Source organism: Mycteria americana, chromosome 3 (assembly GCF_035582795.1).
Source record: "Mycteria americana isolate JAX WOST 10 ecotype Jacksonville Zoo and Gardens chromosome 3, USCA_MyAme_1.0, whole genome shotgun sequence".
Classification (NCBI taxonomy): domain Eukaryota; kingdom Metazoa; phylum Chordata; class Aves; order Ciconiiformes; family Ciconiidae; genus Mycteria; species Mycteria americana.
Genome location: NC_134367.1, coordinates 64,087,116 through 64,099,524, shown reverse-complemented (window position 1 = coordinate 64,099,524; position 12,409 = coordinate 64,087,116). Strand labels below are relative to the sequence as shown.

At 46.0% G+C, this 12,409-nt stretch overlaps 1 long non-coding RNA gene across 1 annotated transcript in view; it reads left to right on the top strand.

Moving 5' to 3' along the window:
• The window catches only part of LOC142407719 (uncharacterized), a 46,226-nt gene extending 42,719 nt beyond the window's left edge, over positions 1 to 3,507 (top strand). Inside the window, exon 4 of the long non-coding RNA XR_012775022.1 lies at positions 1,656 to 3,507. This is a non-coding gene — a long non-coding RNA (uncharacterized LOC142407719). The remainder of the gene's footprint in view (positions 1 to 1,655) is intronic.
• The last annotated feature ends 8,902 nt before the right edge of the window (positions 3,508 to 12,409 follow it).

Genomic DNA, 12,409 nt, shown 5'->3' with positions numbered 1-12,409 from the left:
CTGTCCCACATTTCAGCTCATGCTAACCAGAGCTATATTACATCTGGCACTGTCCCTGTGATTGCTCAGGCAGCTGGAACAAGTTAGATTGCATTGTTTCCTATGACTTCGCCTTGCATATCAGTTGCCATTACTCCACCTCTGCTGGAGTGCTTTTCCATCTATGTTCTCTCCTTCTGTTCTCTGCAAACTGCCAGAAGTTTTCACCGTTTCTTCATTTCCACTGTGAAGCACATAGAAGGCCAAATATCCAAAAGCAGATGCTAAGAAAAATATAGTATAGCTTTTGGACCAAAGCAATATAGATTACAATAAATGCTACTGTACTACTGCATTTGGGCCTGTCCTCGTTAAATATGGGCACTCCTCTTTCCTGAGGGACAACATGAGATGCTTTTCAGTCATTCTTTTTTTAGTTTACAAATCTGAACACTTCCAAACAGTGGCCTAAACCCCAGGTCCACTGTTCATGTAAAGCGGAGGTGACGTTAGCAGGAAGGCTTTGGCAGATGATAACTTTGCGAGGGGAAGCTCCCCAAGATCCCTTTCCTTATATGAAGTGCTCCTTGCCTCAGGAGTGCTGATGTGAAGCTATATCCCAGTAAATCCAGCCTGGGGAAGCCACCTTCTCTGTCCTCTCTGAGAGCTGGGAATGAACGAGACAATTGGTGCAGTTTCTGTGACGGGACACAGCCACTAGTTCACGTTTCCCTTGTGCCATCACGTGCAGCTTGCTCCTTCCCTGCTAGGTGTGCCTGCTGGCCAGAGGCCGGGCTCCAGCCTGGGTGGGCTTTGCAGCTGGTGCTGCCACAGTTCAAGTTATTGTTGCCCTGTGGGGCTTGTCTAAAAGCCACTTCATCACCCCGGTTCACACCTCTGGATTATGGCTGGCGCTACCATGAAGGATGGTGTTTTTCCCTGGCAACCCCGTGGGCTGTGGGCTGGAGGTTGTATTTTCTAACTGTGATCGTCTATGGTTACAAAAGAAAAAAGGCATTGCATGTGATGTAGCATGGGTAACGTGGAAGATGTATACAATTTTATAAAGTACAGATACACCCTAGCCATTAATTTCTGGTCCAGATTTGGATTACTATTGTTTATTTGTTAAGTGCCAACAATGTGCTCAGAGCTGTAGAAGACTCGAAATGAAGACAATCCCAGCCCTCAAGAACTTGGATCTGAAATTCTCCAAAAGTCAGAAGAGGGTTTAGATCAGGTGTTCCAGTTCAGGCTCATCCCCATTATGAAGTGGTGCTGAAAAAATCCAGATGCTTAATAAATAATTGCTGTATTATCTTGTAAAAATGTAACATTTATTGTAAACTACTAATTTTTCTAATGAATATTTTGGAAGTGACGTCCATGTGGAGAAACTATAAACTGCAATAAATTGCACAGGGGTTGCCTGATGTTTCTGGGGGCTAAAGAGAATGGAAACTCTTGGCCAAGATGATGAAAAACTTTCAGACAAGCCAGGGAGTGAGTGCCGACATGGTGTAATCTTAGGCATCCATTAAAGGTTTCAGGCTACATTATCTGTGTAAGTGCTGAACAGACATGGACTGAGGCACCAGAGCCTGTTATAGCAAATAAATGTTAAGGCTGTGAGAACAGCAAAACTCATGTGTTGATGAGTCTCTGTCTCTTTCTAGCCATTCTCCCTGAAAAAAAAAGAGAAGATGCACGAGAAGAGTGACCTACCCTTTCCTGGTGAAGTACAGAGGAAGATCAGGAAGGAAGGGGTTAACTTTCTGGTGGGTTTGGTTGGGCTTTAGGGCTCAGTTCTTTAGGGCTCAGTTCAAAGCACATCAGTCCTGCTGACTGCATTGCTCGTGTATGAGACGAAATCCTCAGCTATAGAAAAGTGGCACACAACGTGTGTGTGTGTGCGTGTGCGCAGCTTTTACCTTCCTCGAAACTTGCACCTCTGTTCCTGTGGGATTCTAGGCCTCAAACACCTTGCATTTAACATGGAAAACACTCACGGTAGTTGACAGGAGGTGCACATTTATTAGCTGTGTAACTCGCTTTAACCAGAAGCAAAGCCCTAGGTATGCTAGCCTCAATCTATTCCTCATTACTACTCCTGTGACAAATAAATCCAGCTGACACGTGTCATGATCTGAAGCCCAGGGAAAGTTCCCATTGATTTCCATGCCTTTTAGATCAAACCATCACCAGCTAGAGAATTACTTAAATTTTAAATAAGAATTATTATTAAAAACAAAAATCCATCACTGTTTTGTACATGTCAGGGGAGAAAGCAAACACCTGTTCTCAGTAATTTTATTCCAAGTTTGTGTGAACATTTTGTTCAGCTTATTTTTCCTCCCATATTCCCTTCTCTCCCCGTCTCCCCAAATCAGTCACCTCTGATGTTGCATTAACACAACTAATCTCTGCCATGTAAAAATCACATTCCATCACGGATGTCTCTAGCCTGAAGCAGGGTGAGCGACACACCTGTGTACTAGACCTACTGCGTCGTTTAGCACGGAAAATAAATGAGTGGACATGATTTGTTCAAGGAATGTGTACAATTACAGGCAAATACTGTAAACCACTCAAAAGCCTTTCCACCGGGACAGATCCTCCTGTCTTCACTCAGACAAAATTCCCACCACTTTCCTGTCTAAACACAACCTTATTTGCAGTTCAGGTTTGTCGTAGGCAGTCGGAAGGGAGAGGAGAAGGGGAGAGGGGTTGCTAGTGCTGTTGTGCTGAGAAGCTGGGCTGAGGTGGAGATAAAGAGTGGAATGACCCCTGGTGCTTTGGCTGGGAATTACTGGCCTTCAAATGAGCACCGAACTGCGCTTCCACCGGCGTCCCAGAGACGGGCCAGGGTGTTGGAGCAGCGACAGGCACAGAGGCTGGAAACGCAGGCAAAGCAGACGTGCTTTCGCACCTCTGTCGCCCAAGTTTTGCGTTGCTTCATTGGGAATGGGATTTTCAACAGCTAAACGTAAAGGTGCACGAATTTCTGCTGATTTCCAGCGCGTACGAGGGGCGTTTTGGAGGAGAAAATTATGCTATTGCCTCCTTTAAATGCCTGCCTTCTTCAGGAAAGTGGCCCAGGTGTGTGGTTAGAGCGTGTGGGCAGGAAGAGGCACGGGCAATTTACTGATTCCTGTCTACCCTGCTGTTAATGGTGGTGCCAGGTACGGCCTCTGGCTCAGTTTTCAGCTACAAACACTTGCGTATGCCTCCCAGGCTGGCTGCTGCATTTGGCCTTGTCTCCCTGTACCACCTCTGGCTCCCTGTGCTAACTTTTACATCAGCCCGTGACCGCCTCGGCAGCCCAGAGCGTGACCTCCCACCGCTGGCTGCTAGGCTGCCGGCGGCCAGGTCTCCAACCCTCCCCTGCAACCAAAAGGTGAGTGTGAACCAGCCTTGGGACCCCAGGCACCTGACCCCCCGCTGCTTCCCCAGGAGACGGGGGTACAGCGTGCTCCGTCCACCGGGAGCCCGGTGTCGGGAGATGGCAGTGTCTCCCCGCCAACGACTGCCCCGCAGCCTCCAGCTGCGCGGCGTCTCGACCGGCAGCCGGAGCAAACACGGCCATGGCAGCACAAACCACGGCCACAGCGAGCATTTGTCTTGCTCTCCCCTGAAATATGCTCAGCTGCACGTTTGTACAACCTGTGCTCGATAAGCTGGAGCTGGAGGAGAAACTTGGTGGCTGGAGGCTGGAGAGCAGCAGCGGGACCAGCCTGTAGCACCCGCTGAGCTGGAGTGATCAGTCTGTGCTCGGCCACGCCACGGAGCATCGCTCCCTCTTCTCCAGCCTTCAGGCTGCCTGCCCACCCTGCTGCCACTGCCCGCGGGATGGGGACGAGGGCTGGTTGCTGGAGCACAGGGACCTCAGCTCCCTGCTCCTTACACTTACCAGCCAGCTGGGTCAGGACCTACACAGGCCCCAAAACAGGCTGAAATGACTCCTTCTGAGCTCTGTGCTGGCGACACTGGTCTGCCCAAGGTATTGATCATCAGACCAATGCAGAGAGCTTTGGAAATTCCCTTCAGCTGGTGAGCTGAAGGCAGAAATTGCTGCTGCACAGGGCACAGAGAAACGAGAAGCTGGCGCAAGGCAGGTGAGCACACGAGCAGTACCTCCTGACTTTTGCAGCAGGCAAAAAGCAACTCATTATAAATGCTCCATACAACCAGATAGAAGCTTGAGCAGTGGAAGTTTCACATTCCCATCCAAACTTTCCTATAGTTCAGGTATTGAGGATCACAGTTTCAGCAATCACAGCAATATCTGCTTGGGATCAGCCTATATGAAAAAAAGGCAAAATGTGGACAAATTGCATACTGTAAATATTCATGGGCTTCACTATTGTAGGCAAGAACAATCGCATAGCTGTTCACCTGTCACCTGTAATGGGTTATCTCTGCTACCAGGGGCTGAGTCATAGGAGAAATAACTTCTGTTTTTCTGAGGGGGTTCAATGTGAGGCAGAAAGGGAGGCCAGCGTTCTCCATCTCAACACCAGCCCATGGTTGGAGAAGACAACGCTTTCTAGCAGCACAGCAGTTCAGGAACAGCTCATACCCCGAGTGCTGCTGCAATAACCACTACATGGATCTCAAGCCCTGTCCCAGCTCTGCTCTGTGCTCTTCCCATCCCAGTTTCATCCCCAGAGCTCTTTGTGCACCTGGTTCAATTCGGCAGTGAGGAGGGGCCATGCTTCCCAACCTCTTCTTCCCCCTTAGCGTCTCTCATCCCATGGCACATCCCCTCCCCTGCACCCCCCCAGGCCCCGAGCTCTCCCAGGGTGAAGGCGGGAGGGTCCCTGGGACCCTGTAGTTTCTCTTTTCTTTAACAACAACAAAAACAGGAAAAAAGGTTTCTGCAAAGGTCTTGCCTTCTTTCCTGGAATTATTTTTCAAAAGCAGGAAATTTATCTCTGGATTTGTCTTTTTTATCACTCCCTTTTCTCTCCCCAGACTTTTCAGGACTCTTCCACAGATAGTCCAAATCACCTTTGAGAAAGAGAACTGGCATTTTCTGATGAACATTAGTAACATGTGTCTATCTGAGGCTACTAGTCTGCCCAGAAAGTGAATGGGTGCATTAGTCAGTGCTTCCATTAATGGTTTTTTGGTGTCTGAGATGGTGAAGCATTTCACAAAATCCTGTGCCAGAGCATCATGTTATTAAGATCAGTTCTAGTTCCAAAATGAAAAGCTGTAATCTGCTTGCCATTTGTGTCAACCTCTTTATGTCAGGGCCTGAACAGTGGTGAGGCCAAAGGATCTAAGGACCCATAAAACATTAATCCGAAACTTGCATGCATCTCTTCCATTGAAGCAGTTGTTGAAAAGTTTGTTATATCCTACAGGTACAAATTCTATCCTATGTTTCAGAACATTTAGATTTCTGCTATTACCAGTAAGTTTCAGGCAGCTCCCAGAACAAAATGGGCAATGGAAAAACATAGCAACAGCTATGAATTTTTTAAAGGAACCCTGGAAGGATTGCCATTGCAATACTGCAGCCCGCATTGGTTTGCTGTTCTTTCCACCAGTTTTACCAAAATGCTGAGTAGCAGAAAAGACTTCAAGAAGTCACTATAGCTAGAAACCTTTAGAGAAGAGAGGCATTCAGTAGTACCCTATTTTTCAGGAAACAAATGAATATATCTAGCCTCACATCTCTCCTCAGCCCAACAGATGCTCTCGATCAATTGAACTGAAGTATGCTGAAAGATGTAATAGCACTGGCAAAGCCTTTTGGAGGCCATCAACTGCTGTGAATAATGCTATAACTAAGCCTACTATTTAAATGGCCGAGGTCCAAGGAATTTCAGGGTATCAGATATGTACGAGATTGGCCCACCAGCTCCATTTCACTTGCTTCTCCTAGAATGAATCAATACAGAGAAGATTTGTGACCTCAAACAGGCATCTAAAAGAAGACAGGGCCACAGCTTGCTTAAGGTTGCTGGCAATTTGTTTTGCACAAAGTCTCTCTATGAGGAAGAGCATGGGAATGCTGGTTCTTTTTTTAAGCCAGGGACAGTGCAGGAACATTTTGCAGATAGCTGAATTACCCACTCTCAGTATGCTATGACCTCAGTAGAAAGGAAACTCATTCAGTGAAAATACTGTGTTTTTCTCCTGGCTTCTTTGAAAATACAGTCCTGGCTCCAGAGATCTTATGGAATGTCTCCTGGGAACGTCTCTGTGGCCAACTCGTTGCCTTGTTAAGCACGGGGTGATAAAGTTACAGAGATCCCAATCTGCCCACTTATCTCTGCCTGTTCTAACATGCTGAGAGCTGGAAAAGCCCCACACGCTGCAGTGCGAACTCTTTGGACCACACTCCTGTCATCTCTGAAGGCTCTTTCTGTTACTTCTGTAGGCAACAATAGGTCTGGTCTGTTTTGCTGATAAATTATGCGATTCATCTGAGACATGAATTTGGCTTACAGCAGAAGCGTTTGCCTGGCCGAGAGGAGTACTGTAACAACAAATGTACTTATTGGATTGTCTACCACCACTGAAGTCATTGCCTTCCGGCCGAGGCCAAATGTTACGGTGCACATGTCTCCTCTCAAGCAAATCACAAGACTGCTTGAACAACTCTGAGAAAACTTCACTGCAGATAGCATGCTATGCAGCTGACACTTCAGTAATGTTACACATGTGTGATCTCAGTTTATTGGATGACCGTCAGCTTTACAGATAGCAATTCCAGGAGGTTTTCTCTCTCTCAGACAGTCGCTACCTCTCAGTAAATGGGCCATGCAGCGTAATCTTCTCTTCAAATGGCCTCCAAAACATTATTGCCACATCCTAGGGAGATGTCTGACTAGTCCCAAAGGTGGACTAATTCCGAGGCAAAATGGATTTTTAATCCCTCAACCCCCAAACTTGCTCAACCATTGTGAAAAGGTTATCCCTTGGCGTCCCTCAAACTTAGACTATAAGGGCCATCGTCAGACAGCTGGAATTCTGTTTAAATCCCTGCTTCCAATGTTCTCTATTGACTGGAAGCGGCTAGTGCACACATCAATAGAAAGACATGGTTAGCATTGTTTTTAAAAGGAAAACAATAATCCTGAAATAATGCAAGTGCTTCATTACAATTAAGTAGGAGAAAGATAATTTTTAATGCACCATAGTTACAAAATGGACTAGAAAGTGTGTTAGGGATTAGCAACAAAATACATTGTAAAAATACTGTCTGAACAGAGATACTCCATCAGCAAGGGGAGAGAAACAGTGAAATATCTAAATCTTGTTTCAGCTATCCCAGGCATCTTTGCTGAATGCACAGCTATGCACTACAGAGTATACAAGATAATTAACCTCATGAAAGGTGGCAGTAGGAAGAAGGGGCCAGAAAAAATACAGTGTCATTGCCAAGTACTACTGTCATGCCATGGCCAATTGATAGAAGTAGACAATAATTATTTTGTTATTTTACTTTCTCTATATTCCACAGTTCTTCCTTCCCCATAATATTGTACAGGCAATACCAAATAAAATTGAGAGGACAAATTCATAGCAGAGAGATATGTTTTCAAAACAGTTATAGCTGACCTGTAATTTTGACTGCCAAGTAAAGTTTTGAGGGAAAGAGCATGACAAGTTTCAGAAAAGGCTGGGGTTTTAGATGATGAATAACAATACCATCAATTCCATCAGTGCAGGTAGTTAGTTATACAAGTTGCCAGCCTGCTTTCTTAAAATAGTAGTTGCTGAAAGACTGGAAGAAACTTATGCAAGATGGGGCACAGCCTCTTCCTCTTTCCTGAAAGTTTTTCCTTTTTCCTTGAAATACCTGGTGCTGGTCCCTGTCAGAGACAGGCTAGACCTGATGGACAGTTGGTCTAATTAGATCTGATACGGCTTTTCATAAAACACATGGCACCTACCTAACTTCTTCTGAATAACTTTGGAAGAAAGATGGAAATGATTTCCACTTGTGAAAGCATCCAGAGAGCCCTGAAGCAGGAAAACCCCCAAGGTGGGACAAGCCTTGAATGTCTGGGCCACAGCAGACTGCAAGGAGCTGTCGTGGGAGTGTAGTTCTCAGTATTGCTGGCCCTGGGTTCTAAGCCACTGAACTGGCCTTTCATCTCGTTGCGAGGCCCTGTCGCTCATTAGAGATGGTTTTCTCAACGGACAATTGATCTAATAATTTCTGTGTTTTTAAGAGCCGTAACAGAAAGAGTCTTTTGCAGGGGAGATCAGTTTAACTGAAGAAATGGCTGCAAGTAGGCAAGTGGAGAGCGGCCATTCCCACAGCTACAGGTTTGGGACTGCCAATGGTGCTCCAAGCATCTGCTTATATCTGTAGAAAACAAGGCAGTCGTCTTTTCTTTGGTCAGCCTTATTACACCGAAGAAGGGAACATACAGGACTGAATGTGGCTTTTCCAAACCAGGCATTAATGTTACGTAGCAGTAAGCTGCTGTGAAAGGGGAGGTATGTGATCCCCCATGGAAAGGTAACCTGGACTATGAGAAAAGCTCTGCGTCGGGAAGTAATCTACACGCTGAAAACCACCGAGCAACTCTGGACTAAGTACAAAGGTGGAAAAACAGGAAAGAAGCGTATCAGCCAGCACCACATTACAGAGTCTGCATGCTCTGTTATTCAGTTTGCTGTTTTTAACGAAGCAAATATCAACACATTTGTTTTGTTACTGACTGTTCTAATAAATCCCAACAGTGTGACAAGAGTTCTGGCTTCTTCTATTCATTACGTTATCCTGAAATCCACAATGATAAAAGCTCTGAAAGTGTTGCCTCTCCATATAAAAAAGCATCATGGAGACTGACTGTGAATTTACTACTGTGATAGTTGAGAAAGAAAATTTAATGGCAAAAAAGGCATCCAGTTACAAGGCTAGGAGTATAATGGGATGATTCATCATGGCAAATTTATTTTCTTGTAATACATCTCAATATTGAAATCAAGGATTACCAGAGATAAAGAAGTTCACCCTCCTTTATTTAAGAAATATGCCGAAACAATGTCATCCACTTCTTTGCACACCCCATCCTCTTAAAACCATTTAAAAGAACCTATTGTCACAGGGTCTAGCGGCTGCTTTTTACAGCCAGATGTTTTGTTCTGTGGTGTTTTTGCATCACCACAGAGATCACTGCTATTGCATCACTGCAGAGATCACTATGGCAGAGTCTTCATAGCAGAGACAAGACTCCTTTACTAACCCCAGCAGTCAGTTTGAGGGCCAAGTGTCTATAGATTTGCATACCTGAATGCAGGAGCTGCTGGCTCTGAGATCTACAGGTGCAAGGAAAGATATTAAGCACAGGACTACCAGTGGAGATGCAAGGAAGGTTGAAAGTAGCCTTCAAAGACGGTCAGCTGAAGGAATTAAGGGACCACATGTTCTCAGATGTTTTCTAGCATAAAACCACAGAGTCGAGTCTGATGGTGGTTCAGCAGGAGGGGGAACAAGAGATGGCTACCAATTAAAGATATATAGTCTACCTACCTCTATGAAAGTGGTTGAATTACTAGACAGAAATTCAGTATCTCCTGCAGCAATTCCTCTTAAAAACCATCATGTTTTCATTATAGACCTATGCCAATCCCTGCACATGGAGCAGAATAGAAAAGTTCAACAAGGATGAAAGAAGTCACATGAGGCCTTGGCCAGAGAAGAAGAAGATATTGGATTTAGCATCAGGTAAGGGCAGAGAGATGAGCTTAGCCTAGGATGTGTGATTCATATCCTGCCATGCTGTGCCACCATAAATCACTTCGTGCCTCAGTTACCTATGTGTTGGAACAAAATAACAGCGCCTTGCCACGCAGCAGGGAAGAGGCAAGCTGTGCCTCTCTCCCCGAAAGCTCTCTCCCCAGGCTTGCTCAGTAGTAGAGCACCACACGCCTTGGTGGGGAGTCCCATGAAGGGCTGCAGCTTGTTGGGAAAGTGGAGGATTTCCTTTTTAGGGTAATTTAATGCAAAAGGAAAGAAAAGAAAGGAAGAATTCTGGTTGTTAAATACCAACCATTAAGATTCTACCTGCCTACTCTGACTGCTCTTTTCTACGGGATTTGTGAGAATAACCGTGCTGGGACCCAGCAGTAAGTAAACGTGCCGGGAGAAGGCTAAACTCACCATGCCATTAACACCTCTGAGCAGACCTCTGTGAACATGGCGATGGGTGATGGTGTATTTCAGAGTGTGGGAACAAGTGACGTGTAAGAGGTGAACAAGGTATTTCTCTTGCAGAGCTGCCTCCAGAGCGCAGTGTGTTCAGCCCAGCTGCGGTGAGGTAGGAGCTGGCTTGGAAACCACGTCGGAACGATAGCCTGGCAAGGGTTACTTGCCAAAGGGACTCTGCTGTTATCCACTTCAATGGAAATGACTGAATCCTCCTGATTTTTCGCTGAGAGGTGCACACCTAACCACTGAATTTACAAACCAGATTAGGAGATTAAAAAACCTTCTTCTCAAGAAGAAACAGTCATAAAACTGGAGGTTCCCATCACCAACATCACTGCCCAGGACAGGACAGGTTTCTGTCCTTTGAAGGAAGGATCTCAAGCAGTGTGGACTCTTCTCACTTGGGGCAGTAATGCTATTTAGCACCGTGGACTTAGGTAGCCAAATGGCTAGCAGTGCGTCTGGAGCTGGGAACGGCACGGCTGAATGCCAGAAAAAAGGTGACGGTCCACCAGTGCACACTGCCCCTGCTCCAGTGGCAGCGCTGGACGTGGGCCTTCAAAATGAAGAGGGCATCAGCAGCTGTGACCCAGGAGCCCAGCAAGAGTCCAGGCTTTCTGCTTTCAGCTCTTTGCAGTGGGACCAGCAGCATGAAAGGGACCAGCAGCACTTCTGTCGTGGGACCAGTGGCATGAGTGGGATTTGCCTGAGCAGCACAAGGGGCCTGGAGCAGCAGTGGGTTTCCCACCTGCCAGTGGGTTTCCTTTGCTCCATCCACGCTGCCACGTGCCTGGGGCCGGCTCTTTCCCTTCGTGTGCCCCACTGCCATGGCTGCCAGCAGCAAGGGGGGAGGCCTCTGCAATACATTATTTACGGTGAATTTGGGCTTATTATTGCATGGCATTCCAGCACACAGACTCCACAGCATCTTGTGGGGAGATCGCTGCGTGATGAATAGACTGAGAAAGGCCAGGCAAACGGTATTATTATAACACTACATAAATATGTTTTTTTTCATTTAACATTAAAACACCTGATTTCCTTTAACATTGTAAACATGTCACTTTATTAGGTCTGGGAGAGCTGATGAATTTAAAGTCATTTTCAGCAAACAAGTGGCAGCCTTTCTGCTTTTTGAATGGAGGTGAAGGAAAGAAGCCTTTATCATGAAAACATATGGAGGAATAAAAGGGACAGGAGAAAGCTGTCGCCTGCTCTGAAGTTTTCTATAGAGAGGGGAAGAGCCACCCAGGTGATATTGGTGGAAAACAGTTAGAAATGGGGGAAATACAGGATATAATCTCCTTGAAACAGTTGGCACAGTCTCTATGTTTTGTAGCTAATAAATTTAGCTTTCAGGAGGAAATTCAACTAAGCTGCATTTACTAGTTTTTAAGAATGAAAATGAATGCATTAATTATGTACAATGTTACCATCTGCCAAACGAGGCAATTTTGGCCAGGGTTTGGCAATTTCTTCCCGGACATGAAGTTTAAAAACAAGGCTTTTCAACCATAAAATTACTGCCCTGTAAAAGGACAGATAAATGTCTAAGCAAGTGCCTCATTACTGTCAGAGCAATGATTTGTTGCTTCATTTTACTGTTGTGTTTTCCTGGTTATTACAGTGAAGGTTGAGTCAGCCTTTCCATTATAAATAAACTGCTTTTAAGGAACTGCAGTTTAACCAGAGAAGAAAACTCACTCTGAACATTTAGGTAAAGTGAAAAAATAAAAACACTAGCAAGTGCTTGGATACCCTTTGGGCTGAGCAGTTCTTGACTTCTTGAGGGCCCAAATTAGGTGTGGGTTTTTTTCCTCTGTGAACAGGTTCCTCCCAGCTAGGACCCCTGTTCCCCCAAGAACCAACTTCGTCTAAGGAGGGGGCAAAAACAACTCAGAGATAATCAGTAAAGCACTGGGAGCTGCACTCCTTGCTCCCTGGGGGCTAGCCCCAGGGTCAGTGCTGCTGGGGCCATTGCCCTCTTCCCAGTAGCACGGTGGCAAGCAAGGTTGCCTGGGCAAGGCGAGGGGCCAGGTGAGTGGGGTGGGTGCCCACCTTGAGAAGGAACCTGGGCAGGTTCGGCTCCTTCCCCTCTCAACTGGCCGTGGGGGCCAGGTGGCTATGCAGCCTCCGGTTTGGCTACCGGGCAGTTCAATGTTGAACATGAATACGTTCTTCATAAAGACTATTCAGGGCTTGCCATAAACCCCTCATTTTAGCTCCCAGGGAGTAACAGGAGCAGTTAGG